Raw genomic sequence first — 18,223 nt, 5'->3', positions numbered from 1 at the left:
CACTGGATCACTGGATAGCTCCTATCCAGGTAATCCCCAAATATACTTTATTCCTGATATCCCTACAGGGATTAGGACGATATTCCCAAGGAGCTGCCAAGAGTTCTACAACCCGAGTCTGTAATGTTGCACATTCCTGCAGTATACAGATTGGAGATTTCTCTATCCACCTTTTCTGCATTCTCTCAGAGATGTGAATAGCTACTTGACAGTGGGGGAACCAAGACATGTGCTATGCTAGTTCGATATATGAATGCCTTGGGGCTCCTGGGTGGCTCAGTCGGTTGAGCACCCCACTCTTGATTTTGGCTCAAATCATGATCTCAGGGTTCGTGAGATTGCCTCCCGCAACAGGCTTCATGCTGAGCATGGAGCCTGCTTGGGATTCTCTCCCTCTGCCTCTCCCCTGCTCTTTCTTTCTCTAAAATTATATATATATATATATATATATATATATATATATATATATATACACACAATTATATATATATGTGTGTGTATGTGTATATGTAATTATATATGTATGTGTATGTGTATACACACACACATACCCATAACATACACCTTTAATTACAACTAGTCTGGGGACACCTGGGTGGCTCAGTCTGTTGAGCGTCTGACTTCGGCTCAGGTCATGATCTAGCTGTCTGTGAGTTCAAGCCCCAAGTTTGGCTCTGTGCTGACAGCTCAGAGCCTGGAGCCTGTTTCAGATTCTGTGTCTGCCTCTCACTCTGTCCTTCCTCCACTCATGCTCTCTCTCTCTCTCTCTCTCTGTCAAAAATAAATAAACATTAAAAAAATTAAAAAAAAAACTAGACTGGAGGTAAAATGTAGTACATCAACACAATTCTGCACCTTTGATGTAGAAAATCAGAAGAGGTTCTTTTCACAGATGGCAAGTGACTATTTTTTGCAACACATTAACGAATAAAGTACAATAGTTAATACTGCTCATGAGCGATCTTAAAATGAAATGAACTGAGTGATGAGGGCTTCTGCATCTGTTTTCAGAATAAGCTTATTTGAAAAATAAACTCTGTCCGGAGTGCCTGTTATGTGCCTGCTGCCCACTATGGCAAGTCTTGAGAACTATATAAACGCAGCCCTTGCACTAAATAGTTCATAATTATACACGCATTTCTGCCTGCTCAGAATTCTCTAATGAACTTCGCTAATATTTACAAAATTTAGGAGCATACATATGCACCAGAGAGAATTGCTGGTTTGCTGAGAGGTATCTGCACCACAGATCAGGAATCCTAAACTCCCAAAACGCTGTGGCTCATGGGAGAACTAATCCCATGTGGCTCATGGGAGTTACCTAATCGTTCTGGTAATTCCTCATGCTGATCACAGTTCTCTCCAGCAGTCATGATGAGTGACAGGGAAAATGAAGAATTCTATTTAGTCCTCTCTACCCTTTGGGTTAAAACTGAACTCTTGGTAGCACTTTCTAAACTTACAGTTTAATAATTGAGTTCCGAGATCAGGTACTGATGCCTGAAGAGGTTCAGCTTGCCTGTTCTAGAAATCAATACCATTGAACTGTCATTCACCAACTTACCTAAAAATGACTCAAAAAGAAGTCCTCAGATTCTGTGATGAGCACTGGGTGGTTTATGTAAAGGACAAATCACTAGATTCTACACCCGAAACTAACATTGCACTGTATGCTAACTGGAATTTAAATAAAAATTTGAAAAAGAAAAAGTAAGACAGGAAGAGACAGAGATAGAAGGAGGGAGGGAGGGAGGAAAGTGGGGAGAGAAAGAGAGATCACCTGTTTAAGAATAAGAGCTGCGCACTGTTAATGGCTCAAATATGGAGCTCGACGACATACCTATGATGTAAGCTCACCCATGTGTAACTTCTCACCTTGTGTCCCCTTGCTGGTTCAGAACTCCTAAGTAGGCAGCTGATTGAAATTGACAAGAATTCTGCTCTAGGAGCTTCAGCAAACACACATCTTTTCCATTTCAATAACCTGGTAGCTCAAAGGAATGAGCTGCCAAAGGACCAATGGAATGGAAAGGCACGTACGCATTCCCTCTCCTGCCATCAGAACCCCTGCCAACAGTAAACTCTGGTCTCCTTCGGATTAGCTCCTTGTAAGAGGTGTTAGTTCAAAACATAGCCACTACCACCAAAACTAAAAAGGGGCTTTATTAGGACCCCAGATATGCAAAGAATTTGGTAAGAAAATAATCAATTCCGTTTTAGGCATGTGGTCTTTTTAACTCTCTGCTATTCAAGTTTTTTTTCAATGAATTGCTCTCTCACTGCAGTGAAGAGTATCCAAAAGATTTTATATATATGAGAGATATATATAAAATACTTACAATTTATATATAATAATATATATTTTATATTTATATACATAATACACACACATAAACGGAGACAGATGGAGAGAGAGACAGACTTGCCTACATGTTTTAAAATTGATAATCCCTCAAAGAGACAAATGTTATTTCTGAAGATTCTATGTAAACATCTTTATGAATAATGACATTCTGTCATATCACAACCTGTGACATCTTCCATACTTTTCTAAAAGAACCATGATACTGATGGTTAATATTTGCATTGCATCATGTGCCTTAAAAACCATGTTTGCATGTGTTAGGTGATCGCTGATCTGCCATGGACTGAATAGTTGCTGCATTTTTTTCTTCCTGAGATATCATGGCTCAGCAATAATTTTTGTTGTTATTTATATTGGCTTCAGAATCTTTGAAATCTTCTTAACCTGCCATAAACGTCCATTTGCAGCATCCACCTGTCCATCCATCTGTCCGTCCATCCATCCATCCATCCATCCATCCATCCATCCAACCAACCAACAAAATTTGTTGAAATGTGCTTTATGCAAAGCATCATAACTGAGGAGGCAGAGAGTTTGTACGTCTGGCTCTATGTGTTTGGAGCTTCCTCATGGAGTCTCATACTGGCTTGGTCATGAGTGAATTACACCACTGGTTCAATCACACCCATTTAAGTAACTACACCATTGCAATCTTGACAAAACTCAACTGGTTTGTCCCTTAGTCAGTGCTACACACACACCCTATACACTTGTGTGATGACGGTGAATCATGTACATTGGTTTCACAGGTACTACCACCCTTACAGTGTTTCAACGCTAAACTTATTTTGTTCACATACGGGGTATACATCTGAGGTGAACCATAGAACATAACTTTGGTTTTGACTTGAGCACACACGTAAGCAATGATCCATCTCTGTTTTTTCAGGGGAAAAATGACTGCATTTGAATGTTTTATTCAGTCTGACTCAATTTTATATCCACTTTTTATTGTCAGTTTTACCAAAATGACCTGTAAGTAGGAAAAATATACTATCATGGGAATTTGTGTTTCTTTCTCCCAGGATGACTATTCCTCATTTCCAAGAAAAGAAACCTATTCACAATGATGTCTTTTTTAGGAATTCAGAAACATATGTAATTGGATGAATTAAAGAGAGTCTCTTTTGGGCAGAATCTTGCTTTGAGAGGGAAGGTTAGTTTTAGTTCAAGTTCTTTAAGGATATGTAATGAAGAGTTGTTTAAGAAGGTAACTGCTAGGGGTACCTGGGTGGCTCAGTCTGTTGAGTGTCCGACTTCAGCTCAGGTCATGATCTCACAGTTTGTGGGTTCGTGCGCCATGTCGGGCTCTGTGCTGACAGCCTGAAGCCTGCTTCAGATTCTGGACTCCTCTCTCTGCCCCTCCCCGACTCACGCTCTGGCTCTGTCTCTCAAAAATGAATAAATGTAAAAACTTTAACTCTGTCTCTCTCTGTCTCAAAAATAAATAAATGTTTAAAAAAATTAAAAAAAAAGGGGGTGCCTGGGTGGCTCAGTTGGTTAAGCGACCGACTTCGGCTCAGGTCATGATCTCGCGGTCTGTGAGTTCGAGCCCCGCGTCGGGCTCTGTGCTCAGAGCCAGCTCAGAGCCTGGAGCCTGCTTCCGATTCTGTGTCTCCCTCTCTCTGACCATCCCCCATTCATGCTCTGTCTCTCTCTGTCTCCAAAATAAATAAACGTTAAAAAAATTAAAAAAAAAAGGTAACTGCTAAAGTATCTCAGGTAAAAGCAGGATTCCCACTTACATTTTTAAAATTTTTTTACCTTTTGTTAAGTAAATAGGCTCTACTCATGGTCATAAAGCTTGCCATGATCTGGCATGAAAAATGAATTTTAAAAATGTGGCTCAGGGGACTGAGAGCTCATGCTATGAGGCTAAAGATAATGTCAACCTCATTTTCAAAATAAGGGGGGAAATATTCCCTTGTTTTGGATATTCCAGAGATTAATGAATAAATTATCATGGAGAATTTGGCTAAAATAAATATCTATATAAAACTGAGTAATAAGGATTACAGAGAGTATGGGAAGGCAAAGATTCAGTTTCTTATTTTGTGGATTATAGCAACTGCCTATCAAGTGGTAGAAAGTGAGGACAATCTGCCTTTTTGAAAGTAATGCGTCAAGGTAATTTACATGATAATGTAGTATCTTCTCTAGTTCAGGACTGAATTACGGTCCGTCTGAGTGTGAATTTTTCAATCATTCCCCATTTTTACATAATTTTTGCTCTCTGCTTCCTACAGATACTTCCACTGAGTTATGAAACCTCATAATATGATATTATGAAGAAAGTGGTGTTGATGTTAAATACAAGGATTCTTCTCTAGGGGACCACACTGATATTCTGGTAATACTGTACAGCCAAAATGCACATATCTGTACAGTACAGAGGTCTCTAGGAAAGCACCCACCAGTTCTTTCCTATCCAGAGTACCTGTACATCACATTCTATTACAGTACACATATTTTAGGCTTCCAGGGACTGTCATATGTTTTAACTTAGGGAACTAAATTTTCCATTCTGTTTTGACCACTGGATGATCATTTAAAATTATTAAAATTAAGGAAGTTGAGAATCCATTTATAACTACAACCTGTCAAAGTCATTTGAAGGGTACACATTACCGAAGGCGCTGTAGAAATAAGTCAATTATTTTACTCTATTATGTAAATAAGAGTTTTTTCATTGCCTTTCTTCTATGCCCTCCCTAGAACTTTTATATATATATATGTATGCCCGAATATATATATATATATTCTAGAATATATATACATATATATGTATATTTTATATATATATATATATATATATAATCACAGCTAAAATATGTTCCTTAGTGTAGAATGGTGTCCCATCAATATAGGATCTTCAATAGATTTTGAAACCTTTGAGAATATAGCTGAGGCTCTTGCATAAATGGAAACAGAGAAAGTTGTAATGGTTAAGAAATTGACAAGAAATGTTAGTCACCATCTAATAGAAAAATAATGCTTTGTACTATGTCCAAGACTATTTGTGTTTTAGGTTTAGTTCATTATTTTTAATATTTGTGGCCGACTCTACCAATACCTCAGATCGTCTTCTTCCTGGAACCAAGGTGCACTACATTTCTGGGCCTCACTTGGTTACTGGTGACTGAGTGAGTAAGTCCCGAGTGGAACGATATGAGTCACTTGCAGGCTTGACCCACTTCACAGCTCAGGTGCACTTTGCACTTCTTCCCTGCCAGCTATAGGCTGATGACAGGGATGTGTTACAAGATGCTTCTACATCAAGATGAAAAGATCCTGGGTCCCCAAAGACCAAGTAGAGGAAAACCCCTTCCCCAATGACTCGAAAACCCATGTAGAGTTATGACTTCTCTTTTACTGATGCTTAAAAGTTTGGATCTTTTTGTTCATACAGTTTAGTCTATTCCAACTAGGGCAGAATTATATTGAATCCTTTATACCTAATATCCAAACACATTCCATATGCCAAGACCTGGCTCAAATCCAGAATCTTCTGTGCCTCTTTCCTTGATTCTTTTATCTTGATGTGGTTGACCTCTTCCTGATTGGATTTCTTGTACGAATCAATTGACTATTAATGGAAGTAAAACATCTATCTGTACGCTTATTGACCATCAAAACAAAAAGGGAAACATGGCCAGTTACAGTTTCTTACATCCACTGGGGACAAAGCATAACACTTCATGGCTGGAGGGAAAGCTTTTTCTAATGTTAAATTCTTAAACAAGATGTTGCAAACATGGGAATTCATTTAGGGAAGGCAGTGATTTAATAGAAAATATCCTCCACAACATGCCTAACGCAGGTGTTATTAACAGATCTAATAGTATATTAAGTTATAGCATCTTTTAATTGTAACCAAGTTGTGGTTGGCATGTTTGCAGGATGCCAAGATAATACATATTAAATACGGAACTGCCCTGTTTCATTTGGCCTCAGTCCAAAGATCAGACCTGATAGTGCACTCTTGAGAAATTCTCCGTGAAATATAGTATCAGAGTTTTAAAAAATGAGAATTGTACACCAATTGATTGTGATTGCCATCAAGTCTGCCCATGATGGCAGCAAGTTCTGAGCTGTTGGTTGATGGTGAGTCCATTATATTAGAAAGCAGAAAAGCTGACGGCTTGACTGTTAATCTTTTGTGGACATCAAGGAACCTAATCTAGACTCTTCACTAATAGGAGGCTCTCAATGACACCTGTTGAGGGGCGCCTGGGTGGCTCAGTCAGTTGGGCATCCGACTTCAGCTCAGGTCATGATCTCATGATTCATGAGTTCGAACCCCACATCAGGCTCACTGCTGTCAGCACAGAGCCAGCTTCAGATCCTCTGGTCTCCCTCTTTCTCTCTGCCCCCTCCCCACTCTCTCTCTCAAAAATAAATAAATAAAACATTAAAAAAATACATATATATATTAAAAAATGACACCTGTTCAAACTGCCAGAATAAACCCATCCACCCCCCCCCCCCCACACACACAGAAATCTGGGTCTGCTGCAACTTAAAGCTAAAACTGTGCTTAAGACTACAGAGTTCTTTAATACCATAAAATTGTATTATATGTCTAAGGCAGATGCTAATTCGTTTCCACAAATGTCTGCATTGGCATGTCTGGTTTGAACAATATAGATTCCTGACAACCTTAAATAAAATAATCACTTGGAAATACATCTCTTAATATGGGTTTATTGTATGTGAGCCAACTACAATTTGTATGATAATTAATATTATTTTATAATTGACTACACCAATCTTATGTCTGATAATATTTAGGTATGAGGATCAGCTGATGATGACACCACTGCTAATTGGTGTCAGAAAGATGTCATTTTCTATGGGGACTTGTCCACCTACTTATTGTAAGAAAAGTAGTCACCTCAGTTGTATAAAAGTCAGACTGTTATCAGATTGTGATGACATTGAGAAATTGAATTCAGTCTAATTTTACGACACAAATTCTGTACAACAATTTCTTTTTTTTTAATTATTTTTACATAATCTGTACACCCAACATGGGGCTTGAACTGCCAATCCTGAGATCACGATTTGCACGCTTCACTGAATGAGGCAGCCAGGCGCCCCTAGTACAATTTCTTTTACATAAAAAGTGCACCGATAGCTTTGACTCTCAATTATATGTTAATTGTTTCTATTTGCTCTTCAAGTTTAAAGAATTTGCAAGTTAATTCTTGTAACTTTTAGTTTAAAAATTACTCATATAAGCTTGAGATAATCAATGACTAAAAAGCAAAAAAACAAAACCAGAATCAGACCTATAAATCCCCAGAACAAACTGAGGGTTGCCAGGAGGCAGGGGGTGTGGGGTGGGCAAAATGGGTGAAGGGGAGAGGGAAGTACAAGCATGTGGGTATGGCCTGAGTAAGTCATGGGGATAAAAGGCGCAGCATAAAGAATACAGTCAAGGATATGGTGATAGAATGCATGCTGATAGATGGGAGCTACACTTGTGGTTTGCAAAACATAACATATCGAGATGCTGAATCACTGTGTTGTGCACCTGAAATAATGTAACATCGTATGTCGACTACCCTCTAATGAAAACTAAAAATAAATGAAACTAAAAACACTTAAGAGACTTATCTACCACCAAAAGAACAATAAAAATTATCTTTAGTTTTTATCAAATGTAGCCTCTAAGTAATAATGTTTCTGTAAATTTAACTTGGGAAGTTGGGATAGAATTTCTACAATTCTCACATACCAGCACTTCAAAAACTATTTTGTAAATCCTAAATCTTATAGACTTTGTCTCCAGGCCTTTCTAAATTTAGTGGTTTCTATATTGTAATGGTAACAAACAAAATTAGCTGAGCACAGCTGTGCTCAGTGAAGTATTACCCACGGTCCAAGCCTGCCCAGGGCACATGTAATTCTTCCCTGCAGCTGTATTCACTACTCGTCCTCTGGGTCCGTTGCTAATAATTTTTAAGTTGTCCTTCTGTTATTTCAGTGGCCTCAAGCTACTTTTAATTTCCATTCTGTTTCTGTTTATGCATCTTTAAAATATTTTATGCTCTTAATTAGCATAAATTAATTAATAATTCCTGAACTATTTTCCTTGAGTAATTTAATTTAAAAAATTTTGTGTGTGTGTGTTTATTTACTTTTGAGAGATAGAGAAAGAGAGAGAGCTGTCAGCACAGAGCCTGGTGCAGGGCTTGAACTCAAGAACCACGAGATCTTGACCTGAGCCAAAGTCAGAGGCTTAACCAACTGAGCCACCCAGGTGCCCCCTCCCTGAGTAATTTAACAACAGTACTAAAGTACAAAGCTTCTTGTACAATGTAAAGAGGCAGGTAGTTGAAAATTTACTGAAGGACATTATCCCCCAGAGATCGTGCAGGAAAGAATGAACACCTGCAGGTACAATTAGAATGCATAATACCTGTTGGTGTTTCTGTAAATTAAGTATGGCTCTTACTTATAAAAGCACTAGAGAGAAAAATCTGAGAAAGTCCCATAATCCTATCATTTTACCAAATGATTTCATTTTGTGAATTTCCTTTGTGTGTCCATATGCACAGGATTAAATGTATTCAGAATAGTTTTTTCTATATATTACATTGCAGTAGCAACCTGTTACTTAGTAGAAGAGGTTTACTCAGATTTCTAAAGATAAATACTTATTTCTCCATCTCCATCATGAAATTCAACAGCTCATCACATAATTAAAAAAAACAGTAATATTTACCTTTCTACAGTATTTCTAAATTTAATGTATGGTTTCTCTTTACAAAGTCATTTTTCATTGCTCTTTTAAAAAATGTTTTTCTTTCTTTCTTTCTTTCTTTCTTTCTTTCTTTCTTTCTTTCGTGTACTATGTTCACATTTTATGGGCATTCACTAGTTATGAGGAGTGGCCTGAGGCCAAAAGGACTTTTAAATCTGGACTATAGTGATTTATTTATAGATAACTCATTCAAAGCTTTTTCTAGGTTAAAAAAAAGAAAAGAAAAAAAAACTCATCTAAAGGAAAATGTAGGCAGTAAACTCTTCCATATTGGTCTTAACAATATTTTCTTAGATAGGTCTCCTCCAGCAAGAGCAACAAAAATAAACAATTGTGATAATATCAGGCTAAAAAGCTTTTCCACAGTGAAGGAAACCATCAATAAAATGAAGACACAAACAACCACATGGGAAAAGGTATTTGCAAATTATGTATCTGGTAAAGGGTTAATATCTAAAATACATGAAAAACTCATACAACTCAACACCATAAAAACAACCAGATTAAAAAATATGCACAGGATCTGAATAGAGATTTTTCCAAAGAAGACCTACAGATGGCCACAGACGCAACAAAAGATACTCAACATCACTAATTTTGAGGGAAAGGCAAATCAAAACCGCAATGAGATATACCACTTCACACCTGTCAGGAGGGCTAGTATCAAGAAGACAAGAGACAGCAAGGGTCAGGTAGGAAGTGGTTAAAAGGGAATCCTTAGGCACTGCTGGTGGGAATGTCAACTGAGGCAGCCACTGTGGAGAACAGTATGGAGGTTCCTCAAAAAGTAAAAATAGAACTACCATATGATCCAGCGATTCCACTACTGGATATTTATCCAAAAAACCCTCAAAAACATTAGTTCTCAAAGACATATGCACCTGTATGTTCACTGAAGCATTATTTACAACATCCAAGATATGGCAGCAGCCCAAGTGTCCGTGGATAGATGAACGGAATAGGAAGATGTGGTGTTAATATACAAGGTAATATTATTCAGCTATAAAAAAGAAGGAGATCCTGTCATTTGTGACAACCCAGAGGGATGTATATTGAAGGTAATATGCTAGGTGAATAAGTCGGATAAAGAAAGATAGATAATATATGATTTCACTTATTTGTGGCATCTAAAAAACACAAGAAACAAACAAAACAACATAGAAACAGACTCATAAATACAGAGAATGAACTGGTGGTTGCCAGAGGGGAAGGGAGTAGGGAATGGGTGAAATAAGTGATGAGGATTAAGAGATACAAATTTCCAGTTATAAAATAAATAAGACACAGGGAAAATAAAGTACAACATAGGGAATACAGTCAATAATGCTGTAATAACTTTGCATGGTGACAGATGATAACCAGACATCGTGGAGAGCATTTTGTAGTGTATAAAATGCTGAATCATTATGTTATAATCTGAAACTAAAATAACATGTACATCAGAAATACTTCAACAAAAAAAGAAAGAATCATAAACCCCTAAAAATAAAAGGAAAGAACAAGTCTATATTAAAAAGATTCACTTGGGGTGCCTGGGTGGATCAGTCAGTTAAGCGTCAGCCTTCGGCTCAGGTCATGATCTCACAGTTCATGAGTTCCAGCCCCACAGTGGGCTCTCTGCTGTCAGCATGGAGCCTGCTTCAGATCCTCTGTCCCCCTCTCTCTCTACCCCTGCCCCACTTGCATGCTCTCTCTCAGAAAACAAATAAACTTAAAAAAAAAAAGATACACTATATGTGGTAAAGAGACCAAATGATGTGATTTTTAAAAAATTATGCTCAACAAACAGAACTGGCTATTTGGGTTGGTATAATTTTTTTTTATTGGGAAGTAAACATGAATTGACATTGTAATTTTAAAGCAGGTGGTGGGAAGTTTTGCATCATTTATCCCTTTTCCATTGCTGTCATATTTTCTCATCCCAAATACGATTAAAATGTTAGTAAACAAAAAGGCTGACAAAGCATGGATAAGAATATAGCTATAGATCTTTATACTTTGCTTGTGTTTGTCTTCACTATCTGAAGGGTTTTTTTCTGTATCTAGACAATCTGCTTTTGACAGTTTAACATGAATTAGATATTCCAGTTCTTCATCATGGAGGGAAAAATCCATCCTCCTCTCCAATGTCAAGATGTTGGCCATGGAGATACATACACCAAAATATGTATTCATTTGGTGAGATTGGCTTTCTTGAAAAATGAGAGTCAAGTGAACCCATTTTTTTAATTACTCATAAAAATGACTGTTTATATCAATGCAATGATATGTAACCTCTAAAATTTATGTATTTAAAAATTGAATCTTCTCAAAAAAAATGCTGTGACAGGTAGTAGCTACACTTCAGAGTACAACATAATGTACACAGAAGTTGAATCACTATGTTGTACACCTGGGACTAATGTAACATTGCAGCTCAACTATACTCCAATAAAAATTAAAAAGTAATAAATATACTAAATTAAAAAATGCTGCGATAAAGGAAAAGAAGCCCTTACATTTATTTCTTGCCAGTTATTTTCACAATAGTTTACATTTAATTTTCACAACTTTGCAAAGTAAGTATTGTGGTATGCCCATTTTCAGATGGTAAAACAGCCACTTACAGAGGTTTTCATAGTTTGCCCAATATCCCAGGCTGTGGTAAACTGCCTCGTCCAGAGGGCAGGGAGCCCTCAAGACCTACCTGGTCCGGTCTGGTTCCAAACCCTAAGGACAGGAGCCACATCTTAGAAATGTAGCAACAAGATTGCCTTCTTACGTCTAAGCCAAGGAACATGCTAACCAAGGTTTACTTCTCTGAAACAACCTCTCTTCCCTTCCCTATATCACCTTCCACGTAATAGTGAAAGAAGAGTATTTTGTTTCCAAAGAATGGCTGTTATTTTGTTCATTTTCAGATTATTTCCCAAATGGTGTATATAGATAAGCTCCATATAAATTAAGTTCTATAACATGAGCAAAAGTTTGGGCAAACTAAAACATGCATATGCTGTATCACACAAAAGGAACAATTTTTTCATCTCTTTATAATTTTATCTTTGAATGCAGCTTTGAACCAAAGTGAACACATTTGAGTTACACACATGAGATATATTTTGTATGTTGTGGGGATGATTCTGTGTGCTTCAGCAATGGCTCCATATATTGGGATTTATGATCTTCAAATAAATAGATTATTTGATGTTCATTTCACAATGTGGTCAAGAAAAAGATGTTTTCTGACAAATAATTATGAGATCTCAGTACTGATTACTTAGTTTTTGCTTTCCTAAATAATGACAAAGAAAAATGAAAATATAACCTACATATGTGTTCACTATCAGCTAAACTTAATCCACTCATTTGCTGTAAAAGAAAAATCCACATACAGAGTATACAGTTTACAATAGTCAGCATTGCAAGAATTCAAATAATTCTCTAAGAATCCTATGAGGTGAGTCTTCTACTCCATTTTTTTTCCCTAGAAAAAAGAGGCTTATATTTGTGCCCATATTCAAGGTCTGCAGACTTGTTTTTGACTAACTAGTCGCCCTGGAATTTGAACCCATGTCTAATGGGTCTAAGACCTATTCTCCGTCTCCAGATACTGCAGCATAGTAATGCATGAGAGGTACCTGTAAATATTTCCTATGTGCACAGAATAAAAAGTAAGCTAACTTTAGATTAGTTGACATGATGAATTTTGTTTTAATTATCTCCCAAAATGACATTATAATTAAGTGTAAACTTTGCGAAATAAGATGTAAATGGACCTCTTCATAATTTTGCCCATTATTTCCCAGACCCAAATATTAAAGAATCAGACTTTAGCAAAAGCATCCTAACTGGAATAAAACACTATTTCTGCTTTATCTACTACGATGGTGTATCTTTGCCATGATTATGCTTTTCTTATTATAGAAAATAAAAGCATTAAAAAGCGTGATTAGAAAAGCTTTCTTGTAAAGCCATAAAACATTTCCTGATTTATACAGTTTAATCATTCATGACTTTTTTCAAAATTTCAAAATGTTTCCTTTGGAGTATTTTTATATTGTTCCACATTCCTTTTGCCAGTTTCAAATAGAAAACTTTTTGAGGTAGTGGGCTCAGGGGTCAGAGATTTTTCTGATATTAGTACTCTGAGCCACAACTCATTTTATAGGTCTTGTCCATGACATAATCAAGGCCAGCACTGCCTCCTACAGATCCCTAAAGTTACAAAGAGCAAGAATTTACTACCAAGAGTAAACCAGGGAGAACAGGACTGCGTATCTATTGGTCCCACATCTCAGGAAGGTAAGTATTCCAAGGTGAGCTGGCCTGCCAGTGTGAAATTTGTCAGTCAAAAACTAGCTTCCCCGTGGCTACATCTGGTAAACAATAAAATAAAATAAAATAAAATAAAATAAAATAAAATAAAATAAGATAAGATAAGATAAAATAAAGTACAAAATAAAATAAATAAAATACATCATCGGTAAAGATGTGCTATATGTTTTAGAGGGAAGTATTAATAAATCAACAGTCTTTCCAAGTCAGAGGATGATTCTCACTAAAACTTGGTCTCCTGCTCTGGTTAATAAATGGCAAGATTATCCACCTGTTGTGCAGCCCACAAATTGGGGTGTCTTTCTTTTATCTCTTTTTCTGTGACACATAACACTGTAATAACTAGAATGTCAAGTGATGACTCCACACCAGAACATATTAAAACTTTAGGAATTTCATAGGATTTCTAGAACGGCTACAGCATCTACCCAAAAAACATAACCTAAAGCTTATCATAATTTGCTTGACAGTGCTTCCCAAGCAATTTAACATACCAAATAAAAAGGCCTAATTAGTTAAAAAGATGTCATTTACAATTCATATCTTGGGGAACTTTGTTAAAAATCCCACAGAGTTACAAACCACATGTCTAAATAGGATTGTAGGTCATTACCATGGGTGACTTTCTTTAAATCTCCTTCACTCTCTAGAATACACCACCTAGGGGTGCTTGGGTGGCTCAGTCGGTTAAGCGTCCTAGGCTCAGGTCATGATCTCACGGTCCGTGAGTTTGAGCCCCACATTGGGCTCTGTGCTGACATCTCAGAGCCTGGAGCCTGCTTCAGATTCTGTGTCTCCCTCTCTCTGACCCTCCCCCGTTCATGCTCTGTCTCTCTCTGTTTCAAAAATAAATAAAACATTAAAAAAATTTTTTTTAGAATACACCACTTTAAATCCTGTTTTATCAAGTTTTGTTGACTTGCTATTTTTCTTACAGTTCATTTCTCTCACCTCTACCTCCACTGTTGGTATCGTAACCCAAAGCACCCTCAACAGCTGTCCTTTTCCGTCCCTCCCTGTGTCTTTTACAATGCTTCCTAATTTCAGGGTCTGATGTTGTCACATGTGGCAGAAATACCACAGAAGAAATGCTGTACCCTTGTGCCTTCCACAGGGTAGAGGTACATGATGCTGGCAGGTCTTAATAACTGGTGATGTCAACTTCAGTCACTGGGATAAGATGGTGTCCGCCAGATTTCTCCAGGGGCAAGTTGCATTTCCCCCCCTCAATTATTAAGAAGTATTTTGTGGAGAAATACTTAGAGACAACTCAGATATCCTGTTTCTTATCATAGCTTCACCTATTAGTTTTAGCATCCATCAATAATTCTTTCCTGCAACAATTACCATATTGTTTGCTTACCCGTGATTTTCTGTTTGCATCCTTTCTTCTACATTATTCATTGCAACTATATTGTAGACAAGGGCTGTCTCTTCTCCCCTATTTACTTATTTATTCAGTTCTTTACTGTTGACATCATTTGGGACTCATGGATATTTACTTATTCTTTGGTTGTCTAACCTTATGACCATTACTTGTTCTTTGTTGTTTTGTTCACATTGTCCCAGATTTTGGCCATTGGTAGCTTTTGTAAGTTGGCTACTGAATCCTTTGCCTCATGCTTTACCCAATGATTTTATAAACATTTCCTTGCTTTCTGATACAAGATGATCTTGCCTCATCCTATATTTTATCTGTTTTAGCCCTGTTACCATCCTTTTTTCTTTTTTTTTAATGTTTATTTATTTTTTGAGAGACAGAGAGAGACCGAGCATGAGTGGGGGAGGGGCAGAGAGAGAGGGTGACACAGAATCCAAAGCAGGCTCCAGACTCTGAGCTGTCAGCACAGAGCCTGATGCGGGGCTTGAACTCACGAATCACAAGATCATGACTTGAGCTGAAGTCAGATGCTTAACTGACTGAGCCACCCAGGTGCCCCTGTAATCACCCATGTTTCTAAAAGTCATTGTCCTTTAATTGTAGAATGCTATTCAGGAATTAAGATCTGGATGCCAGGTGTCTTCATTGCCCCTGGAATATTCTTGCCTCCAGATCCTCTCAGTAGACAGAGCTAGGAAACACATGTATGGACACTCAACACACACATACATATTATAACTATTTCTATACCTAAGGTTCTGTATATATATTGAAGCCATGGGTTCATACTTACACGTCCAATTTTAGGGCTCTTTCTAGCATTTCCCCTTTTCTTATTTGTAACCCGGCTCTTATTACCTACAATATATTTACCTATCTGCTAAATCTTAGTATGCACATAGTATTTCAGAATCTCTAGTCAATACGTTTGTTAAAAACAAATTTACACAAAATAGTGTATGTGGTGGGGATATATTTGCATATGGTATGCAATCAAAATATTGTCCCTCACATCACTTAATTATTGTCTTCTCTACCCCCTTCGATATAGTTATGTCATTCATTTATAACACCGTCAGGTAAACTTGTTATTTTTTTGTATTCTATTTTGGGTTCCCCCACATCCTGGTCGGTTTTATTTATTTATGTTTTGGGGTATGTCCTAAAAGACAGTGCTATACAGAAAACGAAGAGAAGTTTCATTCTGTTCACATTCTTGAACTGCCATTCCTACCCAACTTATGTTGGCAACCGATCTCATTAGTTTCTGGTTTATTTTTCTATATTTCTTTTGAAGACATTAGTGGATAAATGTGTATTTTCTCATTCTCCCTTTTTCATTACATAAAGAATAGCACATTATAGACACCTTCACAGTGTATTTCTTGTTTGTTCATTTTTTTTTGGTGAATGTACAAATAGCCTTGTATTTAACAATACAAAATAAATTATCTGTAGGCATGGACAATGGCAGTGATAGATCATTCTATATTGTTAAATGAAACTAGTAACTATGGGTATATTGAATTTCTTAACATCAGCCAGCCTTTTCAACTTCTTTAACTGACTTCTCTAAAATTACTGGTGAGAAACATTGCCTTAAGCACCCTGTCATAGTTTATTAGTAATGGTGAAGCACTATTCTAGAAAGTAGAACATATCCTCCCTGACCATTCCACCTGTTCCATGGTCCTTCTCTTCAGCACCCGATAAAACAGTTCTTATTAACTTGGTTGGATCAATGATTCATTTCTCCATCACATTCACAAAATCTCCAAGGAGAGTATCAGAACCAACTTTTGAGAAACTTAGCATAATTATCTCAACTATCAATGATCCTACAACAACTACTTTCTTAGTAATGACCTTTGTAAGAATATTTTTAAACGTTTATTTCTTTATTTATTTTGAGAGAGACAGAGAGACAGAGACAGAGAGAGACAGAGAGACAGAATCCCAAGCAGGCTCCATGCTGTCAAAGCAGAGCCCGATGCATGGCTGTATCCCATGAACCATGACATCATGACCTGAGCTGAAATCAAGAGTTGGACACTTAACTGACTGAGCCACCCACACACCCTGTTTGCAAGAATTTTGAGTGTTCTTTTAGTAATTTCTGTATCATTGAAAATATCTTCATTAGCTGGAATTAGCAAGTCTCAGGCTGGAATGCACTGAAGAATAACACAACCCCCTCCCAGAACAACGCCTTCTTCAACAGCTTACATGTAGTATTGAGGGCATATGCAGGTCTTTCTTTTCATTCACTTCCACATCACTTGTCCCACCAACCTGCAGCAGAGCTACTCGATCTAGAAGTTTTTCAAGATATTCATTCAATTTTTCCTTTTCATAATTACCAGTTATGATATGTAAATGCTCAATGATTTCTTGAATAGATTTTTCAATTTGAGTCTGTTATCTTTTCCCTTCGAGCACACTGGCTAATTTTTGGTCACAATGACATCTCTATCCAACTTTTTCTAAGTGTGTGACTGAGCATCAAGATTTAGGGTCAACCTTTCTTCTCTGAACACTGAACCACCAGCATCAATAGCCATGTGTCTAAGTAGGTTTTTCCATTGTCACCAAAACCTGGAGATTTGACTGCTATAATCTGAAAACCAAGTTTTAGACTATTCAAAATGGGTGTATTTAGAGCTTCTCCATTAACATCTTCAGTAATTATTATGAAGGGCTTACAATAAGCATTGACAATTTCAACTGCAGGTATAATGGAGTAGACACCAGACATTTTCTTTTCACCCAATAGAACACAGGCATTCACATTTCTGAGCTTCTGATGTATACTAAGTATGAAGAAACATAATCAAACTGCAATCCAGTAATTTATAATTCATTATTCAGTGTTTCCCATCTTTTGGTGTCTTTACATCCTTCCTTTCAATGATATTGCTCATTTCTTGGCTTGCAGAAATAATAGCAACCTAAGTGATTTCTCTGGGGCGCAACACAGGTTTGAACTGCTTCTTAAATTCATCAATCACAGCATCTACAGCTAACACCACTCCTTTCCTAATTTCGACTAGATTAGCACCTTGGCTAACCTCCAAGCCTTCCTTGGCAAGAGAGGATACTGATGTGGTAGCAGTGGTGGGGGATCTCTGGTCTTTTCCTTTGTGTTAGTGGCAACATCTTGAACAAGTAGAGTCCACACATTGTTATCTTTATCCTTTAAGTCAATTGAGACTGATACTCTGGGACTACTCACTCACTAACAATTGCTAATCATCACTTCAGCATCAGCTCAAAGCATTAAGGCTCAGATACCTGCACCAAATTTTACATCTTTGGCATAAGCCCTGAGTGAGATGAGGAACCATTGCCTGCACAGTGGCCTCACCTGGTGAGGCTGTGGGCGTGCACCTGAAGA

General features: G+C 37.2%; 1 protein-coding gene and 1 pseudogene across 4 annotated transcripts in view; both read right to left on the bottom strand.

The window, feature by feature from the left end:
* GRIA4 (glutamate ionotropic receptor AMPA type subunit 4) overlaps window positions 1-18,223 on the bottom strand; it is a 396,844-nt gene that overhangs the window by 271,349 nt on the left and 107,272 nt on the right. The gene's annotated exons all lie outside the window — the stretch shown is intronic.
* The window catches only part of LOC125147188 (60 kDa heat shock protein, mitochondrial-like), a 51,315-nt pseudogene that overhangs the window by 21,822 nt on the left and 11,270 nt on the right, over window positions 1-18,223 (bottom strand).

This window comes from Prionailurus viverrinus, chromosome D1, assembly GCF_022837055.1.
Source record: "Prionailurus viverrinus isolate Anna chromosome D1, UM_Priviv_1.0, whole genome shotgun sequence".
Lineage (NCBI taxonomy): Eukaryota > Metazoa > Chordata > Mammalia > Carnivora > Felidae > Prionailurus > Prionailurus viverrinus.
Note: the sequence above shows the minus strand (reverse complement) of the source record. Positions and strands in the feature narration are given on the sequence as shown.